This window comes from Sturnira hondurensis, unplaced genomic scaffold (genome assembly GCF_014824575.4).
Source record: "Sturnira hondurensis isolate 20B ecotype Veracruz unplaced genomic scaffold, ASM1482457v3 Scaffold0008457, whole genome shotgun sequence".
NCBI lineage: Eukaryota > Metazoa > Chordata > Mammalia > Chiroptera > Phyllostomidae > Sturnira > Sturnira hondurensis.
In genome coordinates this window covers 313,093-326,425 of record NW_028081088.1, presented here as the reverse complement: position 1 = coordinate 326,425, position 13,333 = coordinate 313,093, and the positions used below count along the sequence as shown (strand labels likewise).

At 44.6% G+C, this 13,333-nt stretch overlaps 1 long non-coding RNA gene across 1 annotated transcript; it reads right to left on the bottom strand.

Annotated features, from left to right (window-relative positions):
• Positions 1-2,046: 2,046 nt before the first annotated feature.
• Positions 2,047-12,835, bottom strand: LOC118992914 (uncharacterized). The gene is made up of 2 exons (XR_005067736.1): positions 12,697-12,835; positions 2,047-2,485 (listed from the first exon to the last, which is right to left on the bottom strand). It is a non-coding gene; the product is annotated as an uncharacterized LOC118992914 (long non-coding RNA).
• Between the last annotated feature and the right edge of the window lie 498 nt (positions 12,836-13,333).

Genomic DNA, 13,333 nt, shown 5'->3' with positions numbered 1-13,333 from the left:
TGTGAGGTTGAGCACATGTAGTGTGTCTGGGCTTCACAAACATCCTGTGCCATATGATCATCTGTAGAGACCCCACTGCAGGACTGAAATGACCACAAGCTGAGGATCCATGGAGTGGAGGGAAGCACAGTCCACCCCAGACATTGCAGACCTTGTTCTCGGTTCCCTCTCAGGAGAATCCCAGTGTCAATGTTACACACTTGACTGAGGGCTGCACCCTCTTCACACTGGTGAATCAAGGCCCCGAGGGAAACAAGAACTGATAACATCAGTTATCAGTGTAACATCAGTTAACAGATGTTACATCAGTTAACTGTGTAACATCTGGGCAACTCTGGAGCATGTGGATGAAAAGCAAATATTTCAGTTCAACGAAAAGGATTTCCACCCACTTTTATTTTTCTAACCTGTAAATAGCAATTTTCCATTTCACACTTATTTCCAAACTAAAATGTTGTTAGGTAATCTTGCTCTACACTTTTCTGTGCCCCTTCAACTGTCCAAGATGGGGTCAATGCACAGTCCACTCTTTCGTCTAGTATGAACTCTGACATAAAAGTGAATTATGTAGTTCACTGGCCTTGGCTGCTAAGAGAAAAACATTCTTCTCACCCCTACAGGACCAGATACACTGCATCCTGTGGGAAAAAGTAAGGTGAGATAATGTGCAGAGACTTGTATTATCCTACCTGAATGCTCCCACACTCCTCCATTCCCACCCCCAGCACAGTTTTGGAGTCTGTGTAGTGGGAATGTCCTCCTGGTGAGTGTGAGCACACACTCATGATTCCTATAAAGCAGCCTTTACACATTTTTTCTCTTTGTATTCACACAACACATGGTTCAATACATAATTTCAGTTCCTATCAAAAGAGAACTATGAACATGGTAGGGAGCACAATAAGTCCACCTGATGTGGTGCCCTTTTGCTCATTGTCAAATGCTGTGGGCAGAACAGTTTATCCCTCAATGTGAGATAATATAAGTCAGCTTCCCATGTAGTATTGTGTCTGCATCAAATTTCTTCCATATCCCTCCAGCAGTGGCACCTGCCATGGGGTTTGTGATGCCCAGGACAGAGCAAACAACTGTTTCTTATGGAGCACATTCATAGCCTCTTTGGGCCATGGGGTGTGGCTTCACTTGCCTACAGTGCACTGTGATGGCCATTCCCCAAGGACATCAGTCCCATGACCAGGTGCCATCTCAGACTCACAGACAGTACAGTGGTTGCTGGCACTTGGCTACTCTATGACTGCAGGGGGAATTTATGGATTAGAGCACATTTTGGCCTTGCACAAGCTCCCCACCTCCATTCAGCACAGGGTCCCAGGTGTCCACTTCAACAAGGGCACCAGGAAATCTCATTGCTGATTCCTGGCTCCTGGGAGCTTCTTCCAATGGGATACAATTAAATATGTCCCTTGTATCCTTAGTGATTTCTGTAGTTCCTGGCTCTATATCATCATCTCTATAGTAACCAAATTTCCACTTCCATCTTCCTGACTCGTGGACACTGCACTGGAGAATGCCCACCTGTCCCTGACACCCAAGCACTTTGACTGTACATGTCAATCAGGGAAAAGAGCCCATGATTCAGCTGAGTGAGCTGATTTGCTCTTATCTTATGCACCAGTATTTTCCAACATTCACAGTGTGGTAGTCTTTCACACAAGACTCTGCCCATCCACTGAAATGCTGCCTGTTACCCAAGCAGAATCTTAGTGATCGTTTGGAAAATCTCAAGGACTAGTATTTATGTTGCAACAGAAACCAACAGAGCCCCATGTTCTCCAAAGTCAGTGATGGAGGAAGAGACACTGCTGATAAAGAACATGAGGAGGAGCCTCTAGCGTTCATCACATCACAACCCAGTGCAAATTATTCCCATTTTAATTCAGAGCCATTCTGGGCATAGTTGTCCTTAGGGAATTGCTTGTCTCTCAGGTCCATGGCTTTATGGGTATTTTAGGTTCCAAATTACTTCATGTTTTTAAGTCGCATGGGACTGTTCATGCTAAATAATCAGCATACAATTGTCTATACTGGGTATTCCCCACCCATTTATTGGGGATCTTCTGTGTTAAAATTCCAGCACTTTATACAGGCAATCTCTAGAACTTCACCACATGGTTCAGTTTGTGTCAGTGTAAGTTGTAGATACATCCTCAGTCATGTCTGAGTGTGAATATTAGGGCCCAAACACACAGATCAAGGCATTGCAGGTGAGAATGTAGACACTGCTGGTTGTTAATCAGGCTCCCTTTCAAAGGGGTCTTCTCTAGGGTCTCTCATGGAGGAGCTGTGTGATTTTCCACGTGTGGGTTCCACGTCCTCCAAATCCAGCAGCTGGGCAGGGACTGAGTTCTCCTTAGTTTCAGCGACAGACATGAGCATCTCTTTGGTTTTCAGTGTCTGGGGAGTATCACAGGTTCCTCTTACCAAAGAGTACTGAGAAAGTCCTCATTTCTGTAGGACCCTGGACCTTTGCTGGATTTAGTAATTATGTGTCATTTCTGTGTGTGACCACTTCTTTAAAGTCACTGCATATTTATCTCCTATGATGTGCTTGTCATTATAATGTATCATCACATGTAGGACCTGCATCAAGCAAACATCCTTTAACATTCACAGTAATCTAATGAATCATATGAATATCTATAGTTTCAGTAAATGGATGTAACAAACCTTCCCCCATGAAAGTAAATTACCATGGCTTATTGACCAAGATGATGATAAAAATCCTTTGCAAAGTTCAATCACTGTGGGTCCTGAGCGCCCTCTGGTGCCCAAGTGCTCTCTGCAGCCCAGCCCTTCTGTCTCCAGCAGGGAGCCTTTTGTCTGCACTCACACTGACCCCCCAACACAGTGTTTGCAGTGCAGTAATACAGGCCATGTCCTTGGCTTTCAGGTTCATTTGCAGGTCCAGCATGTTCTTGGCATTGTCTCTGGAGATAGTGAGTCAGCCTTCCACAGGGTCTGCATACTATTTCTGACCTCCAACATTTTATATAATTGCCACTCACTCCAGCCCCTTCCTGGGAGCCTGACAGACCCAGTGCATTCCAGAGTTACTGAAGGTGAATCCAGAGACTACAGGGAAGTGTCTCAGAGACCCCCAGGCTGAAAGCCTCTCCCACACTCCTCCAGTTGCACCTCATACTGGATACTGCCAGCAAAAATGTGTCCGGTCAGAAAACTATCATACAGAAAACTATCATACGTCCACTGTTTCTCCCATATCCACTCACGTACTCAGTGTCTCTCATTCTCCATAAATTACATCTTAAAATAGGATCAAGTAAAACCTAGCTGAACCCAAACTCCATGGTGAGTGATCTGTGTTCTGCCCTGAGCAGGGACCGGAAACACCTGGGAATCCTGGGTTGCGATGCGGACCCTGGCTCATGGGGTCAGCCACATTGTGGATGAAATATGAGAAATTCATATGAACAACTGAGTCCTGTTCAGCAAAAGAGATGGCATGGCTTCTCTCTTAAGAGGGGAAAAAGCCTTGGCCCTTGTCTTGACATCCTTTATTGCTTTTCTGGGCACATTACACAATGGAACTCATTACCTATGCACAGGTTTGGTTTAGGTGGTTATCTTTTTTTTTTTTTTTTTTGCTTTTGAAAAATTATTTATTTATTTATTATTTTAAATAATTTTTTATTTAATTCTTGTTCGACTACTGCTTTTTCTCTTATATTCCCACCCCTGCCCGCCCCCCAGCCCATGATCACCACCTCCTTCCCATTTCCACCCCCCACAGTTACTTATTGTCCATGTGTCCTTTATACTTCTTCATGGGAGTCCATCCCCTTTTCCCCTGGGATTCTCTCCCCTCTACCCTCTGGACCCTGTCAGCCTGTTCCATAATTGAGTGTCATGGGTCATATTTTGCTTCCTTGTTTTTTTTGTTTAGATTCCTGTTAATGGTGATATCATATGGTATTTGTCTTTCACCGCCTGGCTTATTTTGCTCAGCAAAATGCTTTCCAGTTCCATCCATGATGTTGCAAAGGGTAGTAGTTCCTTCTTCCTTTCTACAGCATAGAATTCCATTGTGTAAATGTACCATAGCTTTTTCATCCAGTCATTGACCGATGAGCATCTAGGTTGCTTCCAATTCGTGGCTATCATGAATTGTGTTGCCATGAACATCGGGGTGCATAGCTTCTTTTGGATTGGTGTTTCAGGATTCTTAGGATATACTCCTAACAGTGGAATTGCTGGGTCAAAAGGCACGTCCATTTTTAGTTTTCTTAGAAAATCCCATACTGTTTTCCATAATGGTTGTACCAGTCTGCAATCCCACCAACAGTGAACTAGAGTCCCCTTTTCCCCACAACCTCTCCAGCACTCGTTGTTTGTTTCTTTGTTTATGATAGCCATTCTGGCTGGTGTTAAGTGGTATCTCATTGTGGTTTTCATTTGCATCTCTCGAATAGCTAGCGATATCGACCATGTTTTCATGTGTCTCTGGACACTCTGTATGTCCTCCTTGGAGAAATGCCTGTTCAAGTCCTCTGCCCATTTTTTAATCAGGTTGCTTGTCTTCTTAGAGTGGAGTCGAGTGAGTTCTTTGTATATTTGGGAGATTAAACCTTTGCCTGAGGTATCATTGGCAAATATGTTTTCCCAAGCTGTTGCTTCACTTTGTATACTGATACTGTTTTCCTTAGTCATGCAGAAGCTTTTAATTTTGATGAGATCCCATTTGTTTATTCTTTCCTTTATATCCCTTGCTCTAGGGGATGTACCAGTAAAAATATTGCTGTATTGAATATCTGAGATTTTCTTGCCAATGCTCTCCTCTAGGGCTTTAATGGTTTCACGGCTTATATTTAAGTCTTTTATCCACCTTGAATTTATTTTGGTGTATGGTGTAAGTTGGTGCTCAAGTTTCATTTTTTTTGCATGTAGCTGTCCAGTTCTCCCAACACCATTTGTTGAAAAGGCTGTCTTTACTCCATTTTATGTTATTGCCCCCTTTGTCGAATATTATTTGACTATAGAGATTTGGGTTTATTTCCGGGCTCTCTGTTCTATTCCATTGGTCTATGTGCCTGTTCCTGTGCCAGTACCATGCTTTTCTTGTTACAGTGGCCTTGTAATACAGTTTGATATCAGGTATTGTGATCCCTCCTCCTTTGTTCTTCTTTCTCAGACTTGCAGCTGCTATTCGGGGTCTTTTATGGTTCCATATACATTTTTGAAGTGTTTGTTCTATGTCTGTGAAATATGCCATTTGTACTTCAGTAGGTATTGCATTGAATCTGTACATTGCTTTGGGTAATATGGACATTTTGATGATGTTAATTCTTCCAATCCATGAACACGGTATATGTTTCCATTTATTTGTGTCTTCCTTGATTTCTTTCTCCAGTGTTGTGTAGTTTTCTGCATACAGGTATTTTACCTCCTTGGTTAGGTTTATTCCCAGATATTTTATTTTTGTTTTTGCTATATCGAATGGGATTTTTTCTTGATTTCTGCTTCTGCTGCTTCATTGTTGGTATACAAAAATGCCTTTGATTTCTGGGTATTGACTTTGTATCCCGCTGTTTTGCCAAATTCATTTATTAGTTCGAGCAGTTTTTTGGTAGAGGCTATAGGATTTTCCATTTACACTATCATGTCATCTGCAAACAATGCCAGTTTGTTTCCTCCTTTCCGATTTGGATGCCTTTTATTTCCTTTTGGTGTCTGATCGCTGTGGCTAGAATTTCAAATACTATATTAAATAGAAGTGGTGAAAGTGGGCAACCTTGTCTTGTTCATGATCTTAGTGGAAAAGCTTTTAGTTTTGGCCCATTGAGTATGATGTTGGCTGTAGGTCTTTCATATATGGCCTTTATTATGTTGAGGAATGCTCCCTCTATTCCCATTTTTCTGAGTACCTTTATCATAAATGAGTGTTGAACCTTATCAAAAGCTTTTTCTGCATCTATTGATATGATCATGTGGTTTTTGTCCTTGCTTTTGTATATGTGGTGTATTCCATTTACTGATTTGCGGATATTGAACCATTCTTGCATCCCTGGGATGAATCCCACTTGGTCGTGGTGTATGATCTTTTTGATGTATTGTTGGATGCGATTTGCTAATATTTTATTGAGAATTTTAGTGTCTATGTTCATCAGAGATATCGACCTGTAATTTTATTTCTTTGTTGTGTCTCTATCTGGCTTTGGAATTTGGGTGATACTGGCTTCATAAAAAGAGTTGGGAAGTTTTCCCTCCTTTTGGATTTTTTGGAATAGTCTGTGAAGAATAGGGGTTAGCTCTTCCTTAAAAGCTTTGTAGAATTCTCCTGTGAAACCATCTGGTCCAGGGCTTTTGTGTGATGGGAGTTTTTTGATTACTTCTTCAATTTCATTTGCTGTTATTCTCCTGTTCATGTTTTCTGCTTCTTTTTCATTGAGTTTTGGAAGATTATATTTTTCTAGAAATCTGTCCATTTCACCTAGGTTTTCAAGTTTCTTGCCATACAGTTCTGCATATTAATTTCATACAATCCTTTCTATTTCTGTGCTATCAGTAGTAATCTCTCCTCTTTCATTTCTGATTGTGTTTATTTGGGTCCTCTCTCTTCTTTTCTTGATGAGCCTACTTAAAGTTTTGTCTATTTTGTTTATCTTTTCAAAACACCAACTCCTGGATTCATTGATCCTTAGAATTGTGCTTTTAGTTTCTATGTCATTTATTTCTGCTCTGATCTTGATTATTTCCTTCCTTCTACTTGCTTTGGGCTGTCTTTGTTGTTGTCCTTCGAGTTCTTGGAGGCGTCGGATTAGGTTGTTTGTTTGAAATGTTTCTACCTTCTTTAGGTAGGCCTGTGTTGCTATGAACTTCCCTCTCAGGACTGCCTTCACTGTGTCCCATAGGTTTTGGGTTGTTGTGAGTTCATTTTCATTTGTTTCCAGAAGCTTTCTGATTTCTTCCTTAATTTCAATCTTGACCCATTCGTTGTTTAATAGCCTACCATTCAGTCTCCATGATTTTGGGTGTTTTGGTTTTTTTCCTGTGAGGTTGGTTTCCAATTTCAGTCCCTTGTGATCTGAGAAAATGCTTGGTATGATTTCTATTTTCCTGAATTTATTGAGACTCGTTTTGTGTCCTATCATGTGATCTATCTTTGAAAATATTCCATGTGCTTTTGAAAAGAAAGTGTATTTAGCTTCTTTGGAATGGAGGGCTCTGTGTATATCAATTAGGTCCATTTCATTTACAGTGTCATTTAATGCTGCAATATCTTTGTTGATATTTTGTTTGGAAGATTTGTCCATTTTAGACAGTAGGGTGTTAAAATCCCCTACTATAATTGTGTTGCTGTCAATTTCTTTCTTGAGGTCCTCCAGAATTTTCTTTATATATTTGGGTGCCCCTATGTTGGGTGCATATATATTTACTATGTTAATGTCTTCTTGGTGGATTCTCCCCTTGAGTATTATGAAGTGCCCTTCTGGGTCTCTCTTTATGGCCCTTCTTTTGAACTCTATTTTGTCTGATATGAGAATTGCTACCCCGGCTTTTTTTCTTGTCCATTTGCTTGGAAAATTTGTTTCCATCCTTTCACTTTTAGTCTGTGGTGGTCATTTGACCTGAGGTGGGTCTCTTGTAGGCAGCATATGTGTGGGTCGTGCTTTCTTATCCATTCATCTATTCTGTGTCTTTTAATTGGTGCATTGAATCAATTTACATTTAAGGTTATTATTGGAAGGTACACATTCATTGCCATTTGTGTACCTGTGTTCCTCTCCATCTCTCTCTTTTCCTTCCTTTCCTAAAGCAGCCCTTTTAGTATTTCTTTTAGAGCTGGTTTGGTGGAGGTGTATTGTTTTACACTTCTTTTGTCTTGGAAGCTCTTTATTTGGCCTTCTATCTTGATTGAGAGCCTTGCTGGGTACAATAGCCTTGGTTGTAGGCCTCTGTTTCTCATTACTTGGAATATCTCTTGCCATTCTCTTCTTGCTTGGAGTGTTTCCATTCAGAAGTCAGTAGCCAGCCTTATTGGGACCCCCTTGTATGTTACTTCCTTTTTCTCCCTTGCTGCCTTTAGGATTTTCTCTTTGTCTAGGAGGTTTGCCATTTTAATGATGATGTGTCTTGCAGTAGGCCTCTTTGGGTTCCACCTGATTGGGACTCTGTGCAATCCTGAATCCATGTGACTTTCTCTCTCCTCAACTTAGGAAACTTTTCCGTTATTACTCTTTCTAGTAGGTTTTCTATCCCTTATTCTTCTTCCTCTCCTTCTGGTATTCATATTATTCCGATATTATTACATTTCATGTTGTCTTGCATTTCTCTTAAATTCTCCTCATTTTTTTCTGGTTCTCTTTTCCATTGGTCTTTCTGGGAGATTCTTCCTGTCCTGTCTTCTATCTCACTTATGCGATCTCCTGCCATATCAATTCTATCCTTCATACCTTCTACTGTGCTCTTCAGTTCAGAAATTGTATTCTTCATTTCCTCTTGGCCTTTACTAATGGTTTCTATTTCCTTTTTCATGATGGTGTAGTTTGTGGAGAGTTCACTGCAGCTCCCCTGTAGTTTCTGGTAGCTCATTGTAAGCTCTTTCAATTTCCTGATGACCAGTGCTTTGAATTCAGTATCTGATAGTTGGCTTGCCTCTATTTCAGCTAACATTCTTTATGAGACTTCCTCCTTTTCTTTCATTTGGGGATTGTTTCTTTGTCTTCCCATTGTTTGTGTTGCTCTTCTTGTTAGCTGCATCTTCTTTAAGTGATCTGTTCTAGGTTGCTGGGTTTATGGTGTGAACTTCTGTGGTAAGATGCTCGTGAGATTCAGTGGTGCAGTCTCCTGCACGTATCTTGGTGTTCTCCACTTCCACCTACTCCTCTTGTTGGTTTGCAGCTGGTCAAACCTTTTCTTCTGGTCTCCCTAGCTGCAGCAGCCTGAGGGGCTATTAGTGTGGCCTTTCTCCCCTCGCCGTAAACTTAGCTCGTCTAGCCAGTGCCCTCCCAAGTTCCAGAATGGTGCCGCTCTCCAGTGCCCCGCTGAGAGCAGGTTTTTCCCCAGACTTCCCAGCTCTGACCTGGCGTGAGGGCACGCACTCCCAGCCAGGCTTTCCTGGTCTCGCAGGCTTGGGCTTGGACCTTTCCCAGTGCTGTGGCTGCACACACAGAGCAACTCACAATTCTTCCAAACTGGCAGCGACAGCCTGACTCCCTGTGCTTCTCAGTCGGAGCCCAGCTGGGTAGGGATGGAGCTGGCGAATGGCGCTCTTCCATGGGCCCTGCCAGCAGCCTGCACCTCCCCGAGGCTGTGTGAGCACCCGCTGGAGTCCCCTGCTATCGGGAATTCGAGCCACTGGGAATGCAGGGGACTCCCAGACCTCCAAGCTGGTAACCACCTCGGACTCCCAGTGTTTCTCAGTCTGCGCCCTGCTGGGTAGGGATGGATCTGGCTATTGGCGCTCCCCCAGGGGCCCTGTCAGTAGCGTGCTGCTCCCGGAGACTGTGTGAGTGCTGGCTGGAGTCCCCAGCTGCAGTCCCTTGCTATCAGGAAAGCACGCCACCGGGAATGCGGGCCACCAGGAATGCACGGGATTCCCAGACCTCCAAGCTGGTAACCACGCCGGACTCCTAGTGCTTCTCAGTCTGTGCCCGGCTGGGTAGGGAGGGAGCTGGTCACTGGTGCTCTTCCAGGGGCACTGCCAGTATCCCGAAGCTCCCCGAGACTATGGGAGCGCCGGCTCAGGCTACTGGGAATGCGGAGGTCCCTCAGTTCCCCAAACTGGCAACCACAGCCTGACTCCATGGATTATCANTTAGCTGCATCTTCTTTAAGTGATCTGTTCTAGGTTGCTGGGTTTATGGTGTGAACTTCTGTGGTAAGATGCTCGTGAGATTCAGTGGTGCAGTCTCCTGCACGTATCTTGGTGTTCTCCACTTCCACCTACTCCTCTTGTTGGTTTGCAGCTGGTCAAACCTTTTCTTCTGGTCTCCCTAGCTGCAGCAGCCTGAGGGGCTATTAGTGTGGCCTTTCTCCCCTCGCGGTAAACTTAGCTGGTCTCACCAGTGCCCTCCCAAGATCCAGAATGGTGCCGCTCTCCAGTGCCCCGCTGAGAGCAGGTTTTTCCCCAGACTTCCCAGCTCTGACCTGGTGTGAGGGCACGCACTACCGGCCAGGCTTTCCTGGTCTCGCAGGCTTGGGCTTGGACCTTTCCCAGTGCTGTGGTTGCACACACAGAGCAACTCACAATTCTTCCAAGCTGGCAGCGACAGCCTGACTCCCTGTGCTTCTCAGTCGGAGCCCAGCTGAGTAGGGATGGAGCTGGCGAATGGCGCTCTTCCACGGGCCCTGCCAGCAGCCTGCACCTCTCCGAGGCTGTGTGAGCACCCGCTGGAGTCCCCTGCTATCGGGAATTCGAGCCACTGGGAATGCAGGGGACTCCCAGACCTCCAAGCTGGTAACCACCTCGGACTCCCAGTGTTTCTCAGTCTGAGCCCTGCTGGGTAGGGATGGATCTGGCTATTGGCGCTCCCCCAGGGGCCCTGTCAGTAGCGTGCTGCTCCCGGAGACTGTGTGAGCGCTGGCTGGAGTCCCCGGCTGCATTCCCTTGCTATCGGGAAAGCACGCCACCGGGAATGCGCGCCACCAGGAATGCACGGGATTCCCAGACCTCCAAGCTGGGTAACCATGCCAGACTCCTAGTGCTTCTCAGTCTGTGCCCGGCTGGGTAGGGAGGGAGCTGGTGACTGGTGCTCTTCAGGGGGCACTGCCAGTATCCCGAAGCTCCCCAAGACTGTGGGAGCGCCGGCTCAGGCTACTGGGAATGCGGAGGTCCCTCAGTTCCCCAAACTGGCAACCACAGCCTGACTCCACGGGTTATCAGAGCTCTCTGGTTTGCTTCCCAATGCCACTCCTCTCTCTGCCACTACAGGCAGACCGATCTCTCCTGGTGTTTTCCAATCTGTGCCCTGCTGGTTAGAGAGGATGCTGGTGACTAGTCCTCTCATAGTGTTGTCGTTCTTGCCCTCCCTGGGCTCTCAGAGATCAAGGTGGCTCTGCCAGGGCCCTGGCACTGCCCGGTGAAGGGCCTGCGGCCTCTGTGCTGTTCCCTCATAACTTGTTGATCTGAGGTCCTTCTCCTCTCCTCAACCTCTGGTCATTCAGTGTCCGCTATACTTTCTGGGGTCCTTCCGTCCCATATGCTGGGTCCCTGTTGGGTGTTCACTGTGCTCCTCTGCAGAGCAGCCTGGTTTTTCTCCGGCTTGTGAAGGGAAGTGAAATCCTTTGTCCCACTCCGCCGCCATCTTCCCCTCCCTCTTTGGGAAGTCAGAGATGGGCTCACTGAGAAATGGCATTTAAATGGAGACATGCATCTTCAGTTGGAATGATCTGAAAAACTCCATAGACTGTCCACCTGCCACAAATTTCCTCTCTTCAAGATGGCCAAGGATGCCCTACTTTCAAGTCATCCTGACATTGCATCTGTTCAAAGTCCAAAACGTCGAGTCCGGAGCTCCATGCGTACCCTCCCACAACCACAGAGGCTGCAGGGAAAAGGGAGTTGGTTATTTTTTATAGAAAAAAAAGAATATGATGCTGCTATTCACATCACAGAAGAAGAATATTTGCAAATGCAATGGACACAGTGGTGAACTGGTTACACTCATCCTTGGAAAGTTTAGCATGGATTTTAGGAAGTTACAGTAAACATTTTCTGTCTCAATTCAGGGTGAGGGAGTTTTAGCAAAAGCGAGTCTCATAGCAGTCTAGGTACAATGCAGGCCTAATTCCCCACAGGAGAACCTATCCATGGGCGTTGGTCCTGTGCATTGGACCTTGCTTTTCACTGGGAGCTGGGCCCATGCCATGTAGAATGGTCTCCTATAGGGTTGGCATCCTGTCCCAGAGCTGCAGGGTCAGGACTGGGCTGCTTTTCATGAGAAGAGAGGCCATATTTGCATGTCCTCCTGATATATGGGGAGCTGTGTGGTTGGACAGTGACATGAAGGACATAGTCCCAGTGTGCGACTTGCCCAAGGAAGTATGTCTACTATGAATTACTCCTCAACCATGGCCAGTTTGCTTTAGTGGGTTGGAACATCCCCTTATAACTGAAAGGATACAGGTTCAATTCGAGATCCAGGTGTGTTCAGGAAGCAACATCTCTCTCTTTCTCTCTCTCTCTCTCTCCCTCTCCCCCCTCTCTCTCTCTTAAAGCAATGAAAATAATGTTCTCCTGAGAAGATCATAAAATAACAACATGAAAAATGAAAGAATTAATGCCTTCTTTTCTCCCTGTGTCCTCCTCAGTGACCCAATTGCTCCTTAAGATGGCTGCATGACCTACTAGAGTAATTTATAGTAAATTGTCATAAAAATAGAGGGATTAAAAATAAAAGGCTTCCCTGTTGCTGTGGCCCAGTGGATTGAGTGCTGGTCTGAGAATCAAAGGGTGGATAGTTCAATTTCCAGTGAGGATACATGCATGGGTTAAAGGTCGGGTCCCCTGTGGGAGGCACTAGAGGCAACTACACATTGATGTTTCTCTCTCCTCCCTCCATTTCCCTCTCTAAAAGTGAATAAATAAAATATTTTAAAATGAAACATCCCTTTGAAAATCACCAGTGTTGAACACATCAAGAGGAGTCAACACTCACAATCAGAGGGAGAATTAAAAGTGAAAGAAGTTGATGTTCAGGAAACATGAAGTACTACCTGACACCACTTCCTACATGAAGTGATCAGAGTATGAGCAAAAAACAGAGTGTGACTGTAGAGAATAGGGACCCAGTGTTGGAGTAATTGGAGCATAATTATGAATCACTGGAAGACAGAAGAGTGAAATCTGAAGAGAACCAGACAGTGATAGTGAGTCATGTTCCTTCAGGGGATTTTACTGCTGAATGTGCAGCTGCCTCATTGTATCATTTTTAAAAATTTATTTAATTAGTTTTCAAGTACAGTTTTCTGTCTATTACTCCCATCCCATCCAACCCCCCGTGCCCCCCCACCCTCCCATTTCCACCCTTCTTAGTTGTTGTCCATGTATCCTTTATATTTTTTCCTCTAAATCTGCCCCCTATTTCCCCTGAAATTCCCTCCCCTCTCCCCTCTGGTTGCTGTCCCCCTGTTCTCTATTTCAGTGTCTTTGGTTGTATTTTGCTTGCTTGTTTGTTTCATTGTTTAGATTCCTGTTAAAGGTGAGATCATATGGTATTTGTCCTTCAACACCTGGCTTATTTCACTCAGTATAATGCTTTCCAGTTCCATCCATGATGTTCCAAAAGGTAGGAGCTCCTTCTTTCTTTCTGCTGCATATAATTCCATTGTGTATATGTACCATAGTTTTTTG